This window comes from Sturnira hondurensis, unplaced genomic scaffold, assembly GCF_014824575.4.
Source record: "Sturnira hondurensis isolate 20B ecotype Veracruz unplaced genomic scaffold, ASM1482457v3 Scaffold0015509, whole genome shotgun sequence".
In the NCBI taxonomy this organism is placed as follows: Eukaryota; Metazoa; Chordata; class Mammalia; order Chiroptera; family Phyllostomidae; genus Sturnira; species Sturnira hondurensis.
Genome location: NW_028088140.1, coordinates 3,332,698 through 3,357,106, shown reverse-complemented (window position 1 = coordinate 3,357,106; position 24,409 = coordinate 3,332,698). Strand labels below are relative to the sequence as shown.

Sequence of the window (24,409 nt, the reverse complement as noted above, 5' to 3'; positions counted from 1 at the left end):
ACTCACTCTATTCTTATCTGTCTTCCTGGGGCCCGGGTTGTTATGTGTATGGGTCTCTGCCATCAGGTCCTCTTTCCCTGGAGTGTGTACTCTTGGGGATGGTTTCACCATTGTCTCCCTGTAGCTTCCTCCTTTTCCTGGGGCCAGGGTGTGCTGCCAGATCGCTGCAGTCAGTTGTGCAAGGGGGTTCCTTTTGTGGGGACGTGGCATCCAAGGCTACTTGCAACCCTGGAGCTGGTGAATGCCCACAGCCAATGCATGCCATGGAACATGGAACCGCAGCATCCCGTAGGCCATCGCTGGTGCTGCATGTGTCCTGAGCACCGGCTCCCAACCAGGCGAACCAAGCAAAGATAAGGCAAAAACTGCGAGCCAGCGGATGCCTGGCGAATCCCATGAACACTATGGATCCTCCGACTGGGTGAGCGAGGGGAACACAAAAAGGGCTAAATTTCCACATGCCCTCCATTTAAATCGTCCACTCCGAAATGCCACAAGAGGTGGAAGCAACCAAATTCCCAGCCAGTCTAGCTGTGTCTACCATGCTTGTCAGTCTGCACCACATCTCTTTGTTCCTCCTCCTGTCACCATGATCCAGAAGTAGGTAGGAAAGTTTCTAGCCACACACCCAGGCATAGTGTCTCTGCCCAGGGCAAGGGGTCACACTCTGCTTTGTTTACCATCACTTGGGGGTACAGAAGTCTGCCACTTGATTTGGTTATTTCAATCCTGCCACCTTTGACACTTCCCAGACCTCTCAGAGGTCCCACCCCTCTGGCCAGCAATCTGGCCAAATACCTTCCGTTACAAAATCAATCATTTATTTCCAAGACTTAGCAGAAGAGTTAATGGGCTAGAGAGCATTACTTCACTTAAGATGTACTAATATTTAAAAATCACGGCAAGATTTCAATTAGTACCAATACTTGTTCTTTTAAAAATGACAAAAATATATATTTGATTTTTTATTTAAATATTTAAAATATATGTATAAAATTATTTATAAATAAATTTTATAAATAAATTTATAAATAAATATATTTATATTCAATATTTAAATATATTTATAAAATATATTTTCTTTTAAATCAAATAGAGCTTGTTCTATTTTTCTTTTTTAAATTTTTTAAAAAGATTTTATTTATTTATTTATCTTCAGAGGGGAAGGAGAGAGGGAGAGAAACATCAATGTACGGTTGCCTTTTTGTGCGTCCCCTGCTGGTAGTTAGCCTGCAAGGAACCGGCCTGCAACCCAGGCATGTGCCCTGACTGGGAATTGAACCACGATCGTCTGGTTCACAGGCCCGCGCTCAATCCACTGAGCTACGCCAGCCAGGGCTCTTTTTTTAATATATTTTTTTAATTTAATTCTTGTTCAAGTACAGCTTTCTGTCTTATTGTTCTATTTTTCATAAAATGTTAATGAGGTGCTGACAAATGGCTAGTGTTTTTGACAAAATTGATGATAGGGCATTTTGAATTTTCGAGTAATGTATCTCTTTTAAAAATCTTTTTATAATTAAGCATAATAGGACAGTTTAAAATATGAACAAAATTAAAATTATTAATATTTGATGGATTGCTGAGCTATCCTTTTGTTCATTGCCATAATGCTCTTAATACATTTAGTATATCATGACAGCACCAAAATGAGAAAGTTCTATAGCTACAAAACTTAACCGAGGCATTTAATGTAGACAGCATAATCAGAATCTCAAAAAAAAAAAGCAAACCAAATCAAAGTATAAAATGGCCTTTATGTAACATGTATACATAGTTTGACAAGGTAGGATGGGAAGACCACTGAACTAGAGGTCAGGATTACTGGAGTCTTAGCCTGGTCATCACCTTTGTGGCCTCACGTTCCAAATCTATAAAAACAGACTATTGGACAAAGAGTCCTCAATGCTCTTTTCCCCAGATTGTATGGTTTATTATTTCAACCAAAATATGCATTCTCTCTGGAGATTTTCCTTATCTGCATCACAGAAATTACTTAGCGCTTGGACACTCGTGTTCTTGGAAGCATGACATTTATTTTGGCTTACCTTTAGCTGGAAAATCTCTGGAGAGTATTGGAATTACACAACAATTGTCTGCTAATCCAATCTGATTAATGTTTAACAAATATTTATACACTGAATAGGTATTACAATGGTAAAAATATGAAAACATAAAAAGGCCACTGTTGGGAGATAAAATACTACATGCATTAAGTGTTGTCTGTGTTGCTATGTGTTATCTTCACTATCGGACAACTAACTGAGAAGTACTCTTTGGTCTCAGGGATTGTTAAAGAAAGATGCTGAGAAGTAAGTGTGTTTATGGTGGACCTTAGATTATTTAAATTTCAAAATGAAAGATTTTCAAGAGGTATAAGTGGAATGAAATAGAGAAAACAACAGATTTATAGGTGAATAGGTGTAAAATTGCAGATAGAGTTCCAATTATGGTGAATTATAAAGCATACTGATTACATTGTAAACCAAATGCTAGTCTTTTTCATCTGAGTTTTTTTTAATGGAATGTGTCCTTTTCTTGCTCTCATTTGTAATTGATAGGCACTAATCCAGCTACATTCTTCTTCTCCTTTAAAATTTTAAAATTTATTTTTCAGTTACAGTGGCATACAATATCATACTAATTTCAGGTGTAAAGCAATGATTAGACACTGACATACCTTATAAATAGATCACCCCAATAAGCCTAGCACCCAGCTAGCACAATACACACTTATTACAATATTACTGATTATATTCCTTATGCTATACTTACATCCCTGAGACCATTTTTATAAATGGCATTTTCTACCTCTGAATCTCTTTTATCTTTTTCACACATCCTCTCAATTTATCTCCCATCTGGCAAACATTAAATTTTCTTTGTATCTATGACTTTGTTTCTGCTTTGTTTGTTCAGTTATTGTTTTGTTGTTGTTGTTGTTGTTGTTTTTTTAGATTCCACATATAAGTGAAGGCATATGGTATCTGTCTTTCTCTGTCTGGTTCATTTCACTTGGCATAATACCCTCTAGGTCTATTCAAGTTGTCACCAGTAACATGATTCCATTCTGATTAATATTCCATTGTACATATGTCTCACTATTTAATCCATTCATCTACTAATGAACATTTAATTTGCATCCATATCTTGGCTATTACAAATAATGCAATGAATAGAGGGGTGCATGTATATTTTCAAATTAGTGTTTTGGATTTCTTCGGATAAATACTCTAATGGAATTGCTTGTTGGGTCATATGGTAGATCTACCTTTAGTTTTTTGAGAAACCTCTGTACTGTTTTCCATAGTAGCTGCACCCATCGGCAATTCCACCAACAGTGCACACAGATTCCTTTTTCTTTATCTCTTTGACAGCTCATGTCACTTGTTGGTTTATTGATGTTAACCATTTGCACAGGTGTATGGTGGTATTTCTTGTAGTTTTGATTTGCATTTTTCTAATCATTAGTGTCATTGGGCATCTTTTTATATGTTTATTTGTCATCTGTATGTGTTCTTTGGAGAAATATCTATTCATGTACTCTGAATTTAATAAATCTATTTTAATTGGGTTTTTATAAATTGTATGAGTTCTTTACATATTTTGAATATTAATCTCTTGTTAGATACATCATTCGAAAATATCTTATTGCATTTATTAGGTTGTGTTTTTGTTTTGTTGATATTTACTTTATGGTGCAGAAGTGTTTTAGTTTGATGTAGTCCCATTTTTTATTTTTGCTTTTGTTGTTTTGCTCTAGAAGACATATCTGAAAAAAATGCTAAACCAATGTCAAAGAGTTTATTTCTTGTGTTTTCTTCTTGGAATTTTATGGTTTCAGGTCTCACATTTAAGTTTTTAAGTAGTTTTGAGCTTATTTTGGTATATAGTGTAGAAACTAGTCTAATTTTATTTTTTGCATGTATCTGTACACTTTTGCCAATGCCACTTATGAAAATACTATCCTTACATTGTATTATTATTTTTTTAATATTTTATTTATTTTATTTTCAGAGAGAGGGGAAGGCAAGGGGAGAGAGAGAGAAATATCAATGTATGGTTGCCTCTCATTTGTCCCCCACTGGGAACTGGCCTGCAACCCAGGCATGTGCCCTGACTGGGGATCAAACCACAATCCTTTGCTTCACAGGCCCGCACTCAATCCACTGAGCTACACCAGCCAGAGCTACATTGTATTATTTTTATCGTGATTTATATTTTATCACTTCAAATGTTAATTTCTAAGTTTAATTAGACATTGGAAGTTAATCCTTCTGAAGATTAAAAAAAGAAGCATCAGCCCTGGCTGGTGTAGCTCAGTGGATTGAGCACCAGCCTGCAAATCAAAGGGTTGCCACTTCAATTCCCAGTCAGGGCACATGCTTGGGATGTGGGCCAGGTCCCAAGTAGGCAGCATGTGAAAGGCAACCACACGTTGATGTTTCTCTCCCTCTCTTTCTCCCTCCCTTCCCTTCTGTCTAAAAAAATAAATAAATGAATATTTAAAGTGTACCACATCCATGTCTGATTTATTTTTAGCAATAAAAATACAATGGTGATGGAAAATCAAGTACTAATGGATATTCTAGTTGGGTAAAAGGAAGATAAATTAAAAACAAAGAAGTTAGTTACATATAAGTGCTCTGAAATAAATAACACAGAATAACGTGATGATAAAAATTAAAAAAACTATAGTGGAATTAGGGGAGACAAATATGGACACAGTTGTCAGGTGTCAGGAAGATCTTCTATGATAACTTAGACTTAAATTATGAGAAGGAACTCATAAAATACTTAGGACTTTCTTGCCCTGGCCATATACCTGCATGATGTTTTATGTCTCTCTTTATAAGGTTATCTTCTGCACTACACGAGGCTTAATTCAGATATAATTTATTTGGAACATTTTTTTAATGAACAAGATTAGGTTGAGACCAATCACTGTGTCAAAGTTAGAATTTAAGATGCAGAAAAGCATTTGCTAAAATTCAGCACCTATTGATAAAAGCCATCAGCAAAGTGGGAATAGGAAACATACCGTAATGAAATAAAGACCACATGTTAAAATTCCATGGCAAACATCATACTCAATGGACAAAATACCAAGTGTTCCACTTAAGATCAAGAACAAGGCAGGAATGTCCGCTTTCACCTCTTTATTCAACGTAATACTGGAAGTCCTAGCCTTAGCAGTCAGGCAAGAAGAAATAAAAGGCATCCAGATTGGAAATGAAGAAGTAAAACTGGTTTTATTTGCAGATGACATGATACTGTATTTAGAGAACCCTGAAGATTCTACCAAAAACTACTAGAATTGATAAATGAACTCAGCAATGTAGCAGGATACAGAATCAATATTCAGAAATCAGTTACATTTTTATATGCCAATAATGAACTATCAGAGGGAAAGTAAGAAAACAATTCCATTCATAATTGCTTCAAAAAGAATAAAATACCTAGGAATAAATTTATCCAAAAATGTAAAAGACCTGTACTCAGAAGTAATAAGACACTGAAGAAGATACAAATAAGTGGAAGCATATACCAGTTTGTGGATAGGAAGAATTAACACCATTATAATGTCCATACTACACAAGTAATCTACAGATTCAACACAATTTCTGTTAAGATACCATTGAACTTTTCACAGAACTAGAACAAATACTACAAAATTTTATATGAAATCACAAAAGACCCTGAATAGCAGCTTCAATCTTGAGAAAGAAGAGTAATGTGGGAGGAATCACACTACCTAATATCAAACTATACTACAAAGCCATAGTAATCAAAACATCCTGGTAATTTCATAAAAATAAACATATAGATCGATGTAACAGAATAGAGATCCCAGAAATAAACTGACACCTTTATAGTCAATTCATATTTGATAAAGGAGACAAACACATACAATGGGTTAATGATAGTTTATTCAATGAATGCTGTTGGGAAAATTAGGCAGATACATGTGAAAAATGAAACTAGGTCACATTCTCATGCCACACACAAGAATAAAGTCAAAATGAATTAAAGACTTAAATCTCATACTCAACACCATAAAAATCCTAGGAGAAAACATATGCAGTAATATCTTGGACATGTCTCATAGCAACTTTTTTTCTGATATGTCTCCTCAGGCAAGGGAAACAAAAGTAAAAATATACAAATGGGACTATGTCAAACTAAACAGCAGAGGAATCCATCAACAAATTTAAAAGACAACACACTGAACATCTGATAAGGGGCTAGTATTCAAGATTCATAAAGAATTTATAAAACTCAAACCTCCCTCAAAATACAATGCAATTAAAAAATGGGCAAGGGACATGAATAAACACTTCTCCAAAGAGGACGTACAGAAGGACAATTAACATATGAAAAGATGCTCAACATCACTAATAACCAGAGAAATGCACATTAAAACCACAATGAGATATCACCTCACACCTGTCAGAATGGCTATCATCAATAAATCAACAAACAAGTTTTGGTGAGAATGTGGAAAAAGAATGCTCGTACATTGCTAGTGGGAATGCAGATTGGTGAAACCACTTTGGAAAGCAGTACGGAGTTCTCCAAAAAATTAAAAACAACTGTGTTAAGACCCAATGATTCTACTTTTGGGAATTCATCTGAGGAAACAGAAAACACTAATGCAAAAGAACATATGCACCCCTACGTTCATTGCAGCATTATTTACAACAGCCAAGATTTGGAAACAGCCCAAGTTTTCCATAAGTAGATGAGAGCATAAAACAGCTGTGGTACATTTCATAATGGAATACTACTAGGCTATAAAAAAGATTTTTAAATTTCTTTTGCCACAGCATAGTTGGTTCTGGGAAACATTATGCTGAGTGAAATAAACTAGCCAGAGAAAGACAACTACCATTTGATTTCACTCATACATGGAATCTAATGAACAAATTAAACTAACAAGCAAAATAGAGACAGACTCAGATGAAGAGCAGGCTGACAGCCCTGGGGGTATTAGAAGAGTAGAGGGATTGATCAAAGAAGAAAAAAGAAAGAAAACTCTCATGGGCATGGGCCACAGTGTAGCACGGAGAGGAGTGGATGTGTGGGAGAGGTTCGGGGGATAAATGGTAACAGAAAAATACAATAAAAAGGTAATGCAAATTTTAAAAAACATCATTTGCATACTGCATTGTGTGCTCATCACCTAAAATCTGTTTCTGCCTCCATTTACTCCCCTCTTTGCCCACTTCCATCTCTCCCCACCCTCCTTTACCTCTATCACCATATTGTTGTCCACGTAAAAGAATTAGGTCTTTTACAAAATAACCTAATATATAATGGCTTCCTTACCTATCCCCCAAAGGCCTGGGTTCTGGGGCTTCCTAGAACTCATAATAAAAATATGCAATTAATTTATGCATTTTCCAACCCTCAAAACAAACACAGGATATTAAAATACCCTCAATGTGTACTTTTTTCAAATACTCCATAAATATTCTGGGAGCATAAACTTTAACCCTGAGATTACTGTTTGTTTAATACTGTCTGATTATTAAGACGCATTTTAACAGTAAACTCAGACAAAAATATGTTTGCCTTTCAAATTACAATTTATAATTATTCTCACCCCATTTGTAAGAGATGGGAGTGTTTTGCTGTTTTGCTCAACAGCTCCTTAGCAAAGTTTTCCCTCAGATTAAAAAAAAATAGTTGAAACTCGACATGTCAGAAAATCAAAACTCTGATTTTTTTCTTCAAAAACGATTCCATCCCAGAATTCTTCACCCATTCTTTTACCCGCTACAGTCAAAATCCTTGGAGTCATATTTGTCTCTCTCTTTGTTGCCCATGTCCCAGCCATTAATAAATGCTGATAGTGCTGATTTCAAAATGTATCTAGACTCTGTACCCTTACTACTGTCGGACAAATCCTTGGCTATTGTAGCCTACCTAAACGAACCTGCCTTTTCCCAGCCTTGTCCTCCTGCCCCCTAGCCTGCATGAAGCAGTGGGAGTAGGCATTTAGAATCATGCGTCATCACGTCACTCAAAACTCCCTGAAGTTTTCTTATTTCACTCAGACTAAAACCAATAGAATTTTTTGTAGTACGCAAGACCCTACGTAAGCTGTCTTAGGACATCTCCCTTCCTTTCTTCTTTCTTCTGTCTCTCTCCCTTACCTCGTTCATCTCAGCAAATTGGGTCTTTTGCTCTTTCTTAGGCACCACAAGCAAGCGTTTGCCTTCAGAATTTATATACATACATTTTTTCTTCCTCATGGGACAATTTTATTTCACGTTTTTACCAAGCCCATCTACAATTTATCTAGGTCTGCATGAGAATTTTCCTACTCATCCTTTTTAAAGTAGCCATTTAGTCTCTTTAGCCAGTTCATGCCCACTCTTTACTTTCCTATTTACTTTCTATTTGGTAACCTGACTTTCTATCATATATTTGATTATTTTTAATGCTAGTCACTACCACTAGAACATAATCTCTGTGAATAAGACATTTTATTCACTGCTGTCAGCATCATCCACCGGTCTGGGCAAGAGAGGTCTCTGCTTTGTGCCTAGTACTTTATAAAGTCCTGAATGTCGTCAACACACGTGAAACAGTTTATTCAAAAACACATGCGTACCTATAGAAAGATAATCTGCAATGGTCTCCTGCATTGCTGCATGCTCCTGTTCTTTACTGTCTCTTCAAGGATGTTTTTATAGAGAGTACCTTTGGCAGATAGAAAGAGTGTTTTCCTCTAGAGGCGTGTTTCCCGATCTGGACACTACAGGCAATGCTCCCCTTCTGAGCAAATGTTGACGTTTGGTACCATCCTCCTTAAAAAAATGAGGGTTTTCTAAATGGGCAAGTCTTAGCTGGAACCTGTTGTATACACAGCACCCGCTGAGCTGTTCCTCATCAACCCCATGGGCTGAGGAAATGTGGAGCCCATTCTGCTTTCTATTCCGTAAGTAATAAAATGCTCTGTCTCTCTCTCTCATCTCTTCTCGGCCCTCTGGCTAAGATCAAGTGTAGTACCTGTCTTACTAGTTTAAAATCCTCTGCCTCTGACCTGGGAATCCCACCTCTTCTGCAAGCATCTGTGTAACTGGAAGATTAGGGTATTCACTACAGGTAGGGTAAAATGTCAGACCATTTACATATCTGGACACATGGGATCCAGCACTCAACACTAATACTGTGCAATACATAATTCTCCACTGAGAATCCATAATTCTCAATTTACAAGTTGTGACTAATGCACTCTGAGACCTAGAAATTTCTCTTATCTCTTACCCTATGTACTTGAGAGATAAGCAAGCATACCTCTGTACTGTATAAAGAAATGGGCGTTCTTTTGCTCCTTTACCAGTGATAAATTTTGCTTTGGAATATGGGAAAAATCTAAATGATGAATATCCCTAAGTAGAAAACAATGAGCCCATAATTAATCAGCTTAACTCATAAGATTCATGCTCTATGATTTCATCAATACAGTGCATTTTTGCAGAAAATACAGTATCATTTTATGGTAGTGTTGACTATTCCTTTTTTCTCTTCTGATTTACAGTTCTAGAGGTGCTCAGGAACCAATGAGATGCTCTCAGTAGCTGCACATAGGGCTCAGGAGTATTTTAGGATATTAAACGATTTCCATTGCTCTTAAAATAAAATGTAAGTTGTTCTAAATACAACATGCATAAAATATAATACCTATAATTTACATTGCTTATTAGATCTAGATGTTGCTTTATGAGGTGGTAAAATTATTATAGATAATTGTTATCTAATAGTTTATGTGTGAAGCTAAACATTTCTGTAACATATGCTTTAATAAAATAATTTATTTTATACAACCTTATTTCAATGTTTAAAAACAGTATGTAAAATTCATGGTTTATTTCTGACTTTTTTTGAGAATTTTAGTCATAATTTGGGTTGCCTGTACTTCAATAGTCCAAAGTTTTTCTAAATTAAAATTAATTTAGCCCTGGCTGATATGACTCAGTAGATTGAGTGTTGGCCTGTGGACTGAAAGTCACCGGTTTGATTCCTACTCAGGACACAAGCCTGGGTTGTGGGCCAGGTCCCCAATTGAGAGTGTGCAAGAGGTGACTGGTTGATATCTCCCTCACACATCCATGTTTCTCTCCCTCTCTTTCTCCCTCCTTTCTCTTTTCTCTAAAAATAAAAACTATTTAATAGATAAATTAATTAAAATTAATTCAAAACATCATCAAAGAACTACAATAAAGCAAAAATGGTTAATATGGCATTATCAATAGAATACAAATTATATAGAAATTGGTAATAAGAAGATAATTATTGATTTAGTTATAGTATTGGCAAGAAAATGAATGTTGGAGAATATATAATAATTTGTGAATTATGTCTCTATACATCAGACATCACTGGTTCCACCACACAACAACAAAATATATGTAATAGAAATCAGATTCAATGATTTCATACCTTGCTGAGTTTTAGTCATTTAAAACATAACTGAGTACAGAAGTTTGATTCATTATGACAGCATATTTTCAAAGTAATTTAATTTATGAATTTTAAACATTAGAAATTTGTAGTCTGGGTCTCCATTTTTACTTTGTTCCTGGATGAATAATTGTTAGTAATTAAATGCTTGATTTAGAGAATTCACCATATAGTAGGTGTTCGATATATTTCCCCTGAATAAATAAATGAATGCACCCATCTGGGTTCGTCAATATCAGCAGTTTGTCACTTGTAGTATAAACTTTCAGCAATTTATTTTTTCATGTTTAATGCATTTCCACATTCACTACCATTTCTTTTTTCCTACAAATTCCTAACTTTTAATTTTTAAGAAAATATCATTTGCATAGCTATAGAACTATTGGGTTACAATATTTTCCCCATTAAAGCTCTGTAGACATTGTTTCTCTGTCTTAAGAAATTTATTGTTTTACTGAAGTCTTTACTAATCTGATTTTAGTTCTTTGATAGATAATTTATTTTCCTTTCTTGGATGCTTTCAGAATTCATTTTAAGTTTTTTATATTTAACATGTTCAGATATGTTTCAAGGTACATACTCCTTTTATTTATTTGTTCTAGAAACATGTTAAGACTTTTACATCCAGACCCAGAATCTTTTTTTTTCTTTCCCTAATGTTCTAAAAAGCTTTCTTCTAAAAGACATTTGACTACACCTATTCACTTTGTTCTGTTTTCCTACAGAAATATTTATTAATGTATAATAATTTATTTGTGATAAAAAAGGCAATATAAGATATTTGAGGAAACAATTATTTTATTTTTTTATTAGATTCCAGACCAGTAGTATTATATTAGTAAGTTAAAAATAATATTATAACAGTCAAGTAAATAAAATATATGGTAAATATACAATGAAATAAAGTGTATACCAGAAAGCTCAAGCTTTTCAGACCAGTGTTTGCTGAAGGCTTTGACAGTTTGAGGTGCTCTCTGCCTCCACAACCCTTGCAGATGACCCGAATGAGCACTTGTGACTGGCTCCTGTCCAACCCTTCTGACCTCATTTCCCACAGACCCTCAGCAGACCCTCCACCTCAGCTGGAGTGCAGGGTTTATAGCCCCGCAGCGCCACACTCTTTTCTACATTAAATGCCATTTCCCCCAAATCTTCAGATGCTTTAAGTCCTCCTTAAGTAACTTTTGGTATTTGAAAACTCCTCTCGTTACTGAAGCTGCAAAGATCATTCCCTCTTAGTCTTCTGTACAACAGAATGTGTTCAACAGGCTCTCATAAACATGTACTGCCATAAAAGTAATGATTGTGTGGGTGCCTATTAGTTGTTTCCTTCTAGCCAGAGTAGAGATGAACAAACAAATGGAAGTAATGACGTTGCTAGGCAACACCATCACAATGAGCCCTTATTAGCATCACAGTTCCATCCTGGCTTAATCCTACTTGTTCCAACCTCATCTCTTTGTTATGGCCCTCCTGCTATATTAACCACGTCAAACCACACAAAAACTTCTTGGGTGAGAAGGATGCTGCTGCCCGTGTTTTCACTTTGATATTCCACTTTATTTATGCACCAATTACTATCTGTACTTTCAAATTTTCTCATTACATTCATAATGCGACTAAACAGAAGGCACGTGCTTCATTCAGCAGTTATCAATCACTTACTGCTATTCAGCATACCATCTTTCCAAACCTTCAAGTTGGCATCATTACAGACCCTAGTCATGGCTGAATGTTTGGGGGCTACTTGTCCACTATCTTTATACCACCCTGGGAGATTGTATATCCCAATCCTCCAGAAGAAAGGAAATTATACGCTTTCAGCCAACCCTAGCCCTACCTCCATCTCCTCTCCTCCTCTTTAATACATTCTTATTTTTATCTTCAAATTTACGCTTTTCCCCTTATTTTATCTGAGAACCTATCCAGACATATGCTTTTCCTTCCCATCTGTTCTTCAGATGAAGATAGAACTACATATTCTAATCTAAGTGTGTGGTTTGGGAAGCTGGGATTAAAAGAACACATTTGAAAGACCACATATGTTTTGTCTTCTGTTTTAACTTTAAAAGGCATCTAAATATAAATTTTATTTCATGATACAACTTGGTTTACTCCCTGAAATTTAGCATTGGTCATTAAAACCTTGATGTACAGAAACAAAATAAATAATAAACAAGCATGCTAGCTCATATTAAAAGTTTGTGCTAAATGAGGTAGAGACATGAAGTCAACTCAAGAAGGTTGTTCTCATGTTGTTGAAATCATCTTAATGTAGCTTTTAGTTAAATAAAGTTAAATAATGTAGCTTTTAGTTTCATATTCTTTTGAAATGGCAGTATTTCTGATATTGTGATACTACAAAGCTGACCTATTCTTGGCAAGACAAAAGAAGAAACAATTATATCTTTGTAGTCAAATTTACATTGCTGCTGCTTATGCTCCCTATTCCAAAAAATGTTTAAAAAATTAGATATTTAAACTTTACTTTGTCTGAAAATTATTTTTCTAGTTGTATACGGTTGTGTACATGTGTGAGTTTTGAAGCAGCTGCTTAGATTATGAGATAAGAACCTAAAGATTGTAGAAAGAATGTTATGCACCATCCTGATCTCATCTGAGCAGGATGGTAAGTGAGACTGGAGTAGTGGATTTGGCTGAGTTCAATGACACGGGACGGGCTGCCGTGTTCCATGCACATTGCCATTTTTTGCATACACTGTTGTCTAACTCAACACTCATTCCCAGCACACTTTTCTCTATATTGTGATTTCCTGGTTGTTTTTTTTTTCAGCTAGAAGTGGCCATACGGCACTGTTTGGGCCAATAAGATATAAGCAAAGGGGAAAGGGGTAGGTGTTCTGGGATGTATTTGCCTTTCTAATGGAAACAACAACAGCAACAGAGGTCCCCATTCCCAACCTCTTCCTACTCTAAATGTAGGTGTGTTTCTCTATCTGAGAAAACTATTAGCCATCATGAGAAGGCAGCTAAAAACATCACAGAATTCAGGGGCTGGACAGTGTTGAGCCACTGACACATTAAGAGCACCCTCTTTCCTCTGGATAATGTATTATGTAAGAAACATAAAACCTCAGCCCAACTCAGGACAATAGCACTTCCCTGCATGGTAATGAGTGTGACTCTGTCAAATATCCTAAGACACTGAGTATATTCAAGGAAAGTTAAAATTGGGTGTTGGACTTTAGGCTGGAAAAAGAAAGATACTTGCTTCTCTCTGTGTCTTGTGTCCCTTGAGTCTGGAAACAAAAGACCAAATATCTTTGGCACATCCTCAGTGGTAGAAGACCTGGTCCCTTGTACACAAGAGCAGGGGAGACCCAGCAGAGTATCATCCTATAGGTGATGCTGAAAATGAGACTATACCCCTTGAGTGTAGCCCCATGTAACAATGGGGAGTTTGCTTGAGTGCTTTCTTTCTCTGCCCTTATCAATGATCCCCAAAGCCGTAGTAAAATATTGCTGAATGTTGAGTCTGGAGTTAGTTGGACCATGGAAAAACAAGAAAACCATTTCTGTCCTTGATTTGAAATGATAAAGGAGGACACAGTTCTTTCCTCTCAGTGTTCACAGCAGACGACAGTGGTGTTTACAAGTTGGCGGTCTCTCTATTAGAGGCATGTGGGCTTACAGGAGAGTTCAGAGGATAAGATGTATAGAACATGTTCCTGAGCACATGTGACATTCTCTGAGGAACCCTCGGGAGCAACTGAAGACACTCTGAGATGTGCTTAACACAGAAAGCCTTCCATCATCACACACTTAGGCATTCATGGCGCTGCAGCTTCACATAACTGGGAGAGCTATTGAGTCCAGAGAACAATTGAGTTACATGTGTTTATGTAGCAGACCCTGTCCAGCAGAGTCCACCTGTTGTGGCTTACGATGAGAATCAATGCACAGGCATTGATTTCCACACAATCCTGTGTGGAAAAAGGGAACAGGCACGACTACTCTCTCAGGGGGAGAGTGCCTATGGGTGCCTCGGCCACTCCCTCAAGAGGGGAGTGCCCCGACCCTTCCCTAGACAGGCTTTTATTGTTTTCCTGGGGTCTTACATCATAGAAAGATTATCTATCACATAGAACATTATTGTCTATATTCTATGTGCAATCAAGGAAATAAAAATAGCATGCAGAGGGGGATGGCAATGGGCTGATTAGCTCTGTCCTTCGGAGAGCTCACACAGGCTTTGGAAATTACCTTGAAGATAGACAATACACATCTGTTGCTTTAGACCAGGGTGAGGGGGTTTTAGCAAGAGCAAGCTATAGCAGTCTGTATGCATTTTCTAGGACTGATTCCCACAGGAAAACTCAGTTTGAAGATCTGGCTCCTGCCCACCACTTCGCATCTGTAGGTTTTGCATACAGACCTGAGTCATATTTGCCAGGCCAAGACTTACAGGTCCCCATATGTTTATACCAACATAAAATATTTTACTTACTTGCAAAAACAACATAGTCTACCCCTCTGATTTAGCCTTGGTTGTAACGCTGTGACTTTCATCACATTCATTCTGGAGAAACAAAAAAATAATGATGTAATTGAAGGGTGTTGATGTAGCCTGGTAAAACCAGCCTCTCTGACTTAGCGTAATAATTATTCACGGAACCAGAATCTAATTAGTAATGGGTAAAATGAAACATTATAAATTTTCAACTTTGTCAGAACACTGACCAAAGAAGAGATATTCCAACTGATGCTGATGGGAGGGTTTGACACACTGTTTCTTGTACAGTATAATAAATAAAAATGTCTCTGATTCATTGGTCAGTTTGGTTTCCTCTCTCAGGGACAGGTTCAGTGATGAAGGTAGATTGATGATTTTCATTCTATCATCAGCACTTTAACTCTCATCACCCATAAAGAGTTTCGGGTAACTCAGTCTGGAAGACCATAACAATATATCCAGCTATCTAACTTTACTACTTTGTGTAACTTTTTACAGCACAATAAAAATATTCACATTGTGCCTTGTAGTTGTGGATTGAGAATAATTATAAATGAAAGAAAATTCACTAAATTAATTGTTCATTTTATTAAGAAAAACAATGAATTATTTCACTTATCTTGCTTACCATTTATTTTGAAGAAATGTTTTTATTAAAGAAAATGGACAATGTAACATTGAACTTGAAAACTATGACCAGGACCTTTTTAAACAATGCAAGCTTTTATTTATTTGTTGTGAAATAAATCAAGTTTTAGTGTTTTGACTATATTTCTTTAAAAATTTGTCTACAAAAGATATCTGTACTATTTTTTAGGAAATTCATAATTTTATTATCTAATGACACCCTGAGAAAATCGAGGATATTCCAAAGAAGTATTCAAGGCTGAGGCACAGTAAACGGCTCCCACTGTGGGAATTGTGGATGGGATGTAAATTCTAGAGGCAGGGCGAAGGAACGAAGGAGCCTCTGATTGCCTAGGTCTGGCTTGCCGGCCAATCCAAGGTCACTTCCTCTGGATGACCTCCTCCAATGAGAGGCATAGACACAAATGTAACTCTAACATATTGTGAAATATATTACTTGTATTTAAATAGAACCCATTATTTCAGTGTGTTAATTGATAGAAGAGTATTTTGCATTCATCTTTTCAACCTAAAATTTAATTATCCTTTATCCCCATTTCTTCTAATTATATGTTTCCATTTCTAAGATAATTGTTAAAGAGAATTTGGAGAAAGCTTCCAGTAATATTTATTACTTTGTTTGTTTGATTGTTTGTGTTAATTTGTTGCTTGTTCAGAGTGTTTTGTAGTTTTAAATTGAAAGGAATTGGGTAGTTCTTGCTAAATATTTGCACAATTGATTTTGATCATGTCATCAATTATTATTTTAAAAATGCAACGTTTAAGGCCATTTTCTTTCTCATAATAATATAAACTATAGTTTAGCAAAGCATCTAAGACCTGCCTGTGTCCTGACAGATGGAGCGCAGCAGTTCACTTCTAACTAACCAATTGTGATACTGTTTTCATTGTGAACAATGTGGTAATTTTCATACCCACCAATGGTTTGGTTATTCCAAATGTCCCTCATTATCTTGAGCATTTTCATCAGGTTGCAGGCTAACGGTTTAAATTTCTGTCTTTTAATAATTAATCCATGTTCTCAATTAATATGTAACTTAAAAAAAGGATTTCATTTATTTTTAGAGAGGGGGGAGGGAAGGAAAAAGGGAACGAAGCATCGAGGTGTGCTTTCCTCTCTCATGCCCCCTACTGGGGAACCTGGCCCACAACCCAGGCATGTGCCCTGACTGGGAATCCAACTGTCATCCCTTTGTTTGCAAGCCAGCACTCAGTCCACTGAGCCACAGCAGCCAGGGCTTAAACATGTAACTTTCAAAAGCTAACATTTGAAAAATATATAGACAGAATGGTATTTTAGTGGATGGTTATTAATCATTTGCTACCTAGTATCAGTTCCATGCTCCTCAGTAAAACCTCATTTCCTTTAGGTAAAATCCAGCTTACCCTCCCTTCCCATTAAGAAGCCTAATGATCTGGCCATGATTACTGCCTCACCTTTTCCTTTTCTCATTCTCCCAAGGAGCTGAGCCATGAGCTGTGCTTGTAGTTAGGGGGTGAAGGATGGCCATGTCACGGATTTGAACTGAGAGCCTTAGCCAGTTTCCCAGGATCTCTACAAGTTTCCCTCATGGTTTCTCTGCCAATGTGTCCTCAATTAAACTTCTGATATAGTCTTTTAGTCTAACAATTTCAAAGTCCTTATTGTTTTTGTAAATATTCCACTCCTTTCTACTCCTGTTTTGTCTGCCTCTCTTACTACTGCTAGAGTTTTGCTGAAATATGTCTTTTTCCTTTATTGATTTTATCCTAACACACTTTATTCTTCTTTTAACCTCCAAAAACTCTTCCTGTTTTCTTGATCCCGTGGGGATCAACTGACCATGTCTTTGACCTTCTATAATAATAGAGGCATAGACACAACTGACCATGTCTTTGACCTTCTATAATGACTCATGTCTTTGTCCTTCTATAATATTTGCATTTCCAGCATTGGGTACTGGATTCTATGCTGTAGGTTAGTGCCTTTGGGTACCAGATTATGTAACATCTTTCATTATTTTAAAGACATTTTCTGAGTTCACATTTGTCAATGGATTTATAGACTTCATAAAAGATAAAAATCTCTTTCAACGACCAGGATATTATGGTTGATATAAAATAACTGGTTGAATGCGTTTGTTAAGTTGAATATTAAAATGTGTTTTTAATCATTTCTGAAAGTTTCTAAAGAAGTATTTTAATCATTTAACTTCTGTAGTTTTATGCCTTTTGGAAGTTTAAGATACTAAGTTTTTCAGGTCCAGGACAAAAACTAAGGTGCCAAAAATGTTTAAACCCTGAATATAAATGCATTTAAAACAAAGTTTAAGTTCCAGCCAAGATGGAGATGCAGGTAGAAACCCTTCACTTCCTTGCACAACCAAAAGGAGGATAATAACCAAACTAGAATCAATAAACAACCAGAAGTGCCAGAAAGTCAAACTGCATGGAACTCTGACAACCACGGAATTAAGAAACAGTCAAACAGAACCACCAGACTGGTAAGGTGGTGGATGGAGAGAACCCACAGTGAGGAGCAGACTGTGTGGGTGGGGCTGACTTACGGGGAAACTGAGACTCAGAGCTGGCTGTGGACCACGGCAGTTGCCTCCATGGGGGAAACTCCCAGTCTCACATGAGAGTCCAGTGGGAAGTGCGCTAGAGACAGCAGGGGAGCTGCCTTGTTCCCTCTCTGGCCTCTCCCCCAAAGGCAGCTCTGCAGCAGAGCAAAGGAGGGAGGGTTGCCCTGCCTTGGTGAATACCTAAGGCCCACCCCTACAACTTCTCAAGTACACAAACAAAGGAATATGTCCCAAATGAAAGAACAGAGCAAAACTTCAGAAAGAGAGCTAAGCGATGAGGAAATAGCCAACCCATTTGATCGAGAATTTTAAACCCTGGTAATCAAAATGTTCACAGAACTGACTGAGCTCGGTTGAAAAATGAAGGAACCAATAAAAGATACCCAAAATGAAATAAAGCAAAATATTTAGGGAATCAACAGTGACAGGAAGGAAACCAGGACTCAAAGCAATGATTTGGAACAAAAGGAAGAAACAAACACCAAGCAGAACACAATAAAGAAACAAGAGTTCAAAAAAATGAAGAGAAATTTTTGAACTTCTGGGACAACTTGAAACATTCTAATATCTGATTTATAGGGGTGCCAGAAGGAGAATAACAACAACAAGATATTAAAAACTTATTTGAACAACTAACAAAGAAAAACTTCCCCAATATGGCTAAGGAAATAGACTTCCAGGAAGTCCAGGAAGCCCAGAGAGTCTCAAAAAAGTTGGTCCCAAAGAAGAACTCACCAAGGCACATCATCATTAAGTTACCCAAGATTAAAGACAAAGAGAGAATGTTAAAAGTAGTAAGAGGAAGGGAGAGAGTCACCTGCATTAGTCTATCAGCTGATTTCTCAAAAAAATTTTTGCAGACAAGAAGGGGCTGGAAAGAAGTATTCCAAGTCATGAAAGGCAAGGACCTACAACCAAGATTGCTCTATCCAGCAAAGCTTTCTTTTAGAATGGAAGGCCAGATAAAGTGCTTCTCAGATAAGGTCAAATTCAAGGAGGTCATCATCACCAAGCCCTTATTATATGAAACGTTAAAGGGACTTATCTAAGAAAAAGAAGATAAAAAATATGAACAGTAAAATGATGACAAACTCACAACTACCAGAAAATGAACCTAAAAAAAGAAAGAAAAAAAATAAAAACAAAAACTAAGCAAACAACTAGAACAGGAACAGAATCAGAGAAATGGACATCACATGGAGAGATTTTAGTGGAAAGGGAAAAGAAGGAATGGGGGGGGAAGGTACAGGAAAAAAGCAGCATAATCAGTAGGCATTAAATAGATGTGAAGAGGTCAAAATGGCATAGGAAACAGAACTCAAAGGACTTATACGTACAACCCATGGACACGAACTAAGGGAGGGGGGAATGCTGGAGGGTTGTGGGGGCAGGGTGGAGAGGGGCTAAGGGAGGGAAATTTGGGAAAACTGTAATAGCATAATCAATAAAATATACTTCAAAAAACAGGAATAAAGTTTGTCTTGACTTCTTAACCTGAAAACATACAAATATCTAACTCAACTCATGAATATTACTTACCTGATGTGACTAGTTAATGTAATTAGACTCAAAAAGAAAGTCAAGATTATTTTTGTATGTCTTTTGTTTCAATAAACTCGACTGAATTTGTGGCTATATTATTTCATGATGATTCCGTTTAATGGAGCCTACAAACTTTTATTAATCATCTACCCTTTCTAAGCCTCTATGCAAAGTATCAGAATAAGACATGATTACTGCCTGTGAGAAAAATTATCTGATAAACATGTGATTAAACATAATATAAACAATGAAATAAAAGATGCATGTGAGAATTCTGGTCATGATGGCAGAATAGGTAAATGCCATGCTCACCTCCTCCCACAACCCCATCAAAATCACAACTAAATTATAATAATAGCCCTTGAGAACCACCTGGATACCAGCTGAACAGAACTCCCATAACTAAGATTAACAAGAGGCCACTTTAATACTGGAGGAGGGGCAGAGACACAAAACATGCTAGTCCCACACCAATGGCAATTAAAAATTGGTAGGGATATCTCAGCGGTGGAGGGCCACCTTGAAGAGTGAGCTGTTCCACCCCCACAAAAGTTTCGGAAGCCCAGAGCACCAAGGTCAAAAAAGGAGTCACCACAGCATCTGGCTGTGAAAATCAGTGGGCATTCCGTCTGGGTCAGATGGAAGGCTGCTTCAGATCCAGGTGCCCTTTTAAAGGGCCTAAGCACAAACCCGCTCACTCACACATACTCACCCTAAGCTTCAGTGAAGAGACAGCAGCTCAGAAAAAGTCAGAGATATATAGGAAGAAACTGAATTGATTGGTTTCAGGTGAGGGCTTGAGGGACCCACCCCCCCCAACTCTGGCACACAGCTGTTGTCAGGTGCCATTGATCTTTGTGGAGCCCTGCCCCTGCCTGACTTACAGACATAAGCAGACACCAAATCTGAGTCTCCAGTAACCTGGTTAATACCTCACACCTCCTCCTTCCACACATGAGCACTCTCACCAACTCATGCACCAGCATAGCCTCTTTCAGAAGCTGTTCCTTACAAGTGGCCAGCCTTAGCCTGTGCTGAGGACTTTCCTAAAATCTCTCAAAGATCCACAAATCCAAAATGAGCAGCAATTGGACTCAGGTGTGCAGGCCAAGCAGTCCTATGCTGGGCACTACTGAAACCCAGCTTTGGATCACAGCATAGCCTCTCCTAGGTGCTTCCAAGTCCAGTACAGGCAGCTAGCTATCCATTGCAGATCACTTTATATGGCCCCTGCTAAGTGATTCTGGGCTAGACACAGCCAGCAGCTGACCTTGCCCTGGAGTGGAGCTCCTCCCAAGAGGCCCCAGAACCAACAAACCTGGTGGTGTGCTTCAGCCCACATAGAGCACCACCCACTTAGTGTCACAATGACACACACAAAGGATAAAACTGGCAGGCACCAGAGCCCACCTAAAGCAACTCCATCTTCCTTGAGTCAGTCCCCATATAGAAGCATGCCCACTGTAGTCACAGAATGTACTAATAGCTAGTCAGCCTGAGGATCAATTGCACCCATGCAAGTGCCAACAACAATCAGGACTCAACTACAATAACAGTGTAAATACTACCCACAAAAGGAACAACCGTGGAGCACCTGGCTCAGGTGGCCAGCGAGAACATATCACTGAGCCTATAGGACACTTGCTAAATAAGGCCACTCTTCTGAGACCAGGAGATATAGCAGATCTACAAGGAAACAAACACCAGGGGTCAACCAAAACAAGAAGGTAAAGAACATGTCCCAAATGAAAGAATGAGACAAACAACCATAAAAAAAACTAAATTAAATGGAGACAAGCGGTATACCAGATTCAAAGTTCAAAACACTGGTTATAAGAACGTTTGGTAAAATTAAAGGAAAAATCAATGAACTCAGAACTTCAACAAAGAGCTAGAAAATGCAAGACACAAGAAAGAAAACCTAAAAAAGAACAAGTCAAAAATGGAGAATACAACAACTGAAATGAGGAATGTATCAGAGAGAATAAATTGTAGATTACCTGGGGGGGTGGGGGGAGAAGCCCTGGATGGTATAGCTCAGGGGATTGAGCACTGGCCTGTGAAGCAAAGGCTCACTGGTTTCATTCTAGTCAGGGCACCTGCCTGGGTTGTGAGCCAAGCCTCCAGTACAGGGCACTTGAGAGGCAAGTACACAGTAATGTTTCTCCCCCTCTCTTTTTCCCTCCCTTCCCTCTGTCTAAAAATAAAATAAATAAAAACTTTGAAGAAAAAAGTAGATTATCTGAAGCAAAGGACTAAATCAGAGAAGTAGAAGATAATTAGTGGAAAATAATCTGAACAAAAAACAGGACAGCAGCGGGGGCGGTGGGACAGCAGCCATTGGAGGGGCATAAAGACCTCGGAGCCGTGGCTGCTGCAACGGTTGGGGCCCAGAGGCTTCTGCCTGCGCCCAGCAACAGGGACTTCTGCTACAGAGGACTCATCGGGAGCCTGGCACCTGTGAGTAAAGACAAAAGTGATGGCAGCAGGGCCGACTGCCCTCAGCCAGCCCAAAATGCCTCAGAGCCACCTCTGCCTCCGCATTAGGGGTGTAGAGGCTTCCATCTGCGGCCAGTGCCACGGAGGACTCATAGGGAGCCCAGCACCCAGTGGAGCATTGGGCCAGCTGCGGGGTCCTTGGAAGAGCTGGCTCCCTCCCTCACCATCTAGGCGGTGCTGGGTGGCAGAGACCTGTCTGCCTAGGTGTGCAGGGAGGGTGGCAAGGACAGGGGGCCATGTTCAGTGGCGATCTCTGTGGTTGCCAGCCCACCAGCCTGCCAGCCCAGGAAATTTGAGAGGAGCATTGTCCTAACCAGTCAGGTTGGGGATTGGGCTGGGCTGAGAGGCAAGCTTTCTGGAGAAGTTTTTACTGGAAAGTGGACTAAGGTGTTCTCCTGTGAAGGCAGTTTGACTTGCTTCTCACCCAGCCACAGGACTAGGAAGGACCAGTACCAGATCCCCTGGGACTCAGGCAGCCTGTTGGGTGGGCGGATGCCCGCACCCCAGTCTGGTAGCCTGGCTGGCAGGTGGGTGTGCACCTGGGCCTACAACCCAGCCCACAGAGGGGTCCTGCCGAAACCAGAAAAGCCGAATTGGACAGTTTGAAACCAACAAGGGAGTTTTTTTTTTTAACTTTTAAAAACTTTTTGTAAACCTTCTTTTTTTACTTTTTTTAAACTTTTTTCAGTAATCGTATATTTTTTAAACTTTATTGTTGCTGTATCTCTCAGTACTGTTCCTCTCCTTTCTTTTTTCCTGTTTTAGTTCTTCCTTTCACCCCAAACTTATTGCTTTTTCCTCACTTCTCTTGCCCTTTTTTGTGTGTGCTTGTTTGTTTGTTTCTTTGTTGCTTTCTATACCACTGTAAATACTTCACAACACATCTCTCGGGTCTTAGCCCACTTTACAGGTTCCTGAATTCTATTACTGTAGTGATTAACTCTACTTGCTCATATGCTACATCTATTTACTATTCTTTACTCTCACCTTACCTCAAATTCTGACCACCCGCAACCTCACTGCTTTCTAGATAAAACTCACAAGCCTTCCCTCCCCAACAAGAGACTTATCTTTGGTCTATACTTTCTTAAAAGTGGCAAATTGGGTTGAAGATTATAGTTAACACTATATAGAGCCTAAAGATCTTCTATCTCTTCTCTACCGGCTGTGACTATAAATATCATAAAGTACTCTCCTGCTGTCATAAACCATTTTGCCTCCCCCTCAAACTGATCACACACACACACAAAAAAAGGAGTAGGTGGAAGTGGAGAACACCAAGATACCTGCAGGAGACTGCACCACTGAATTTCACAGGTATTCTACCATAGAAGTTCACACCATAAACCTAGGGAGTCAGAACAGATAAATTTAAGAAGCTGAAGCTAACAAGAAGAATCTCATAAGCAATGGGAAGACCAAAAACAATGCCCAAATGAAAGAAAAGGTGGAAGTCTCAGAAATAATGTCAGATGAAAGAGAGGCAAGTCAGCTATCAGATATTGAATTCAAAGCACTAGTTATCAGGAAGTTCAAAGAGCTCACAATGAGCTCCCAGAAACTAGAGGGGAGCTACCAGAAACTAGAGGGGAGCTACAATGAGCTCTCCGCAAACTATATCAACATGAAAAAGGAAATAGAAACTATCAGCAAAGGCCAAGAGGAAATGAGGAATACAATTTTGGAACTGAAGAACACAGTAGAAGGAATGAAAAGAAGGATTGATGAGGCAGAAGATCGGATCAGCGAGTTGGAGGACACAGTAGAAAGAATCTCCCTGAAAGAGCAAGAAAGAGAAAAGGGGTTCAAAAAGAATGAAGAGGGACTAAGAGAAATGCAAGATAATATGAAACGTAATAATGTCCAAATAATAGGAATACCAGAAGGAGAAGAAGAACAAGGGATAGAAAACCTACTTGAAAGAGTAATGATGGAAAATTTTCCTAATTTGATGAGAGAAAAAGTTACACGAATCCAGGAATCACAGAGAGTCCCATTCAAGAGGAACTCAAAGAGGCCCACTTCAAGACACATCATCATTAAAATGGCAAAATTTCAAGACAAAGAGAGAATCTTAAAGGCAGCAAGGGAGAAAAAGGAAGTAACATACAAGGGAGCCCTAATAAGGTTAGCTACTGACTTCTCAATGGAAACACTCCAAGCAAGAAGAGAATGGCAAGAAATATTTCAAGTAATGAGAACCAGAGGC

At 38.2% G+C, this 24,409-nt stretch overlaps 2 pseudogenes; both read left to right on the top strand.

The window, feature by feature from the left end:
* The window catches only part of LOC118999888 (heterogeneous nuclear ribonucleoprotein Q-like), a 61,475-nt pseudogene that overhangs the window by 19,779 nt on the left and 17,287 nt on the right, over window positions 1-24,409 (top strand).
* On the top strand, window positions 8,980-9,070 carry LOC119000034 (uncharacterized; annotated as a pseudogene).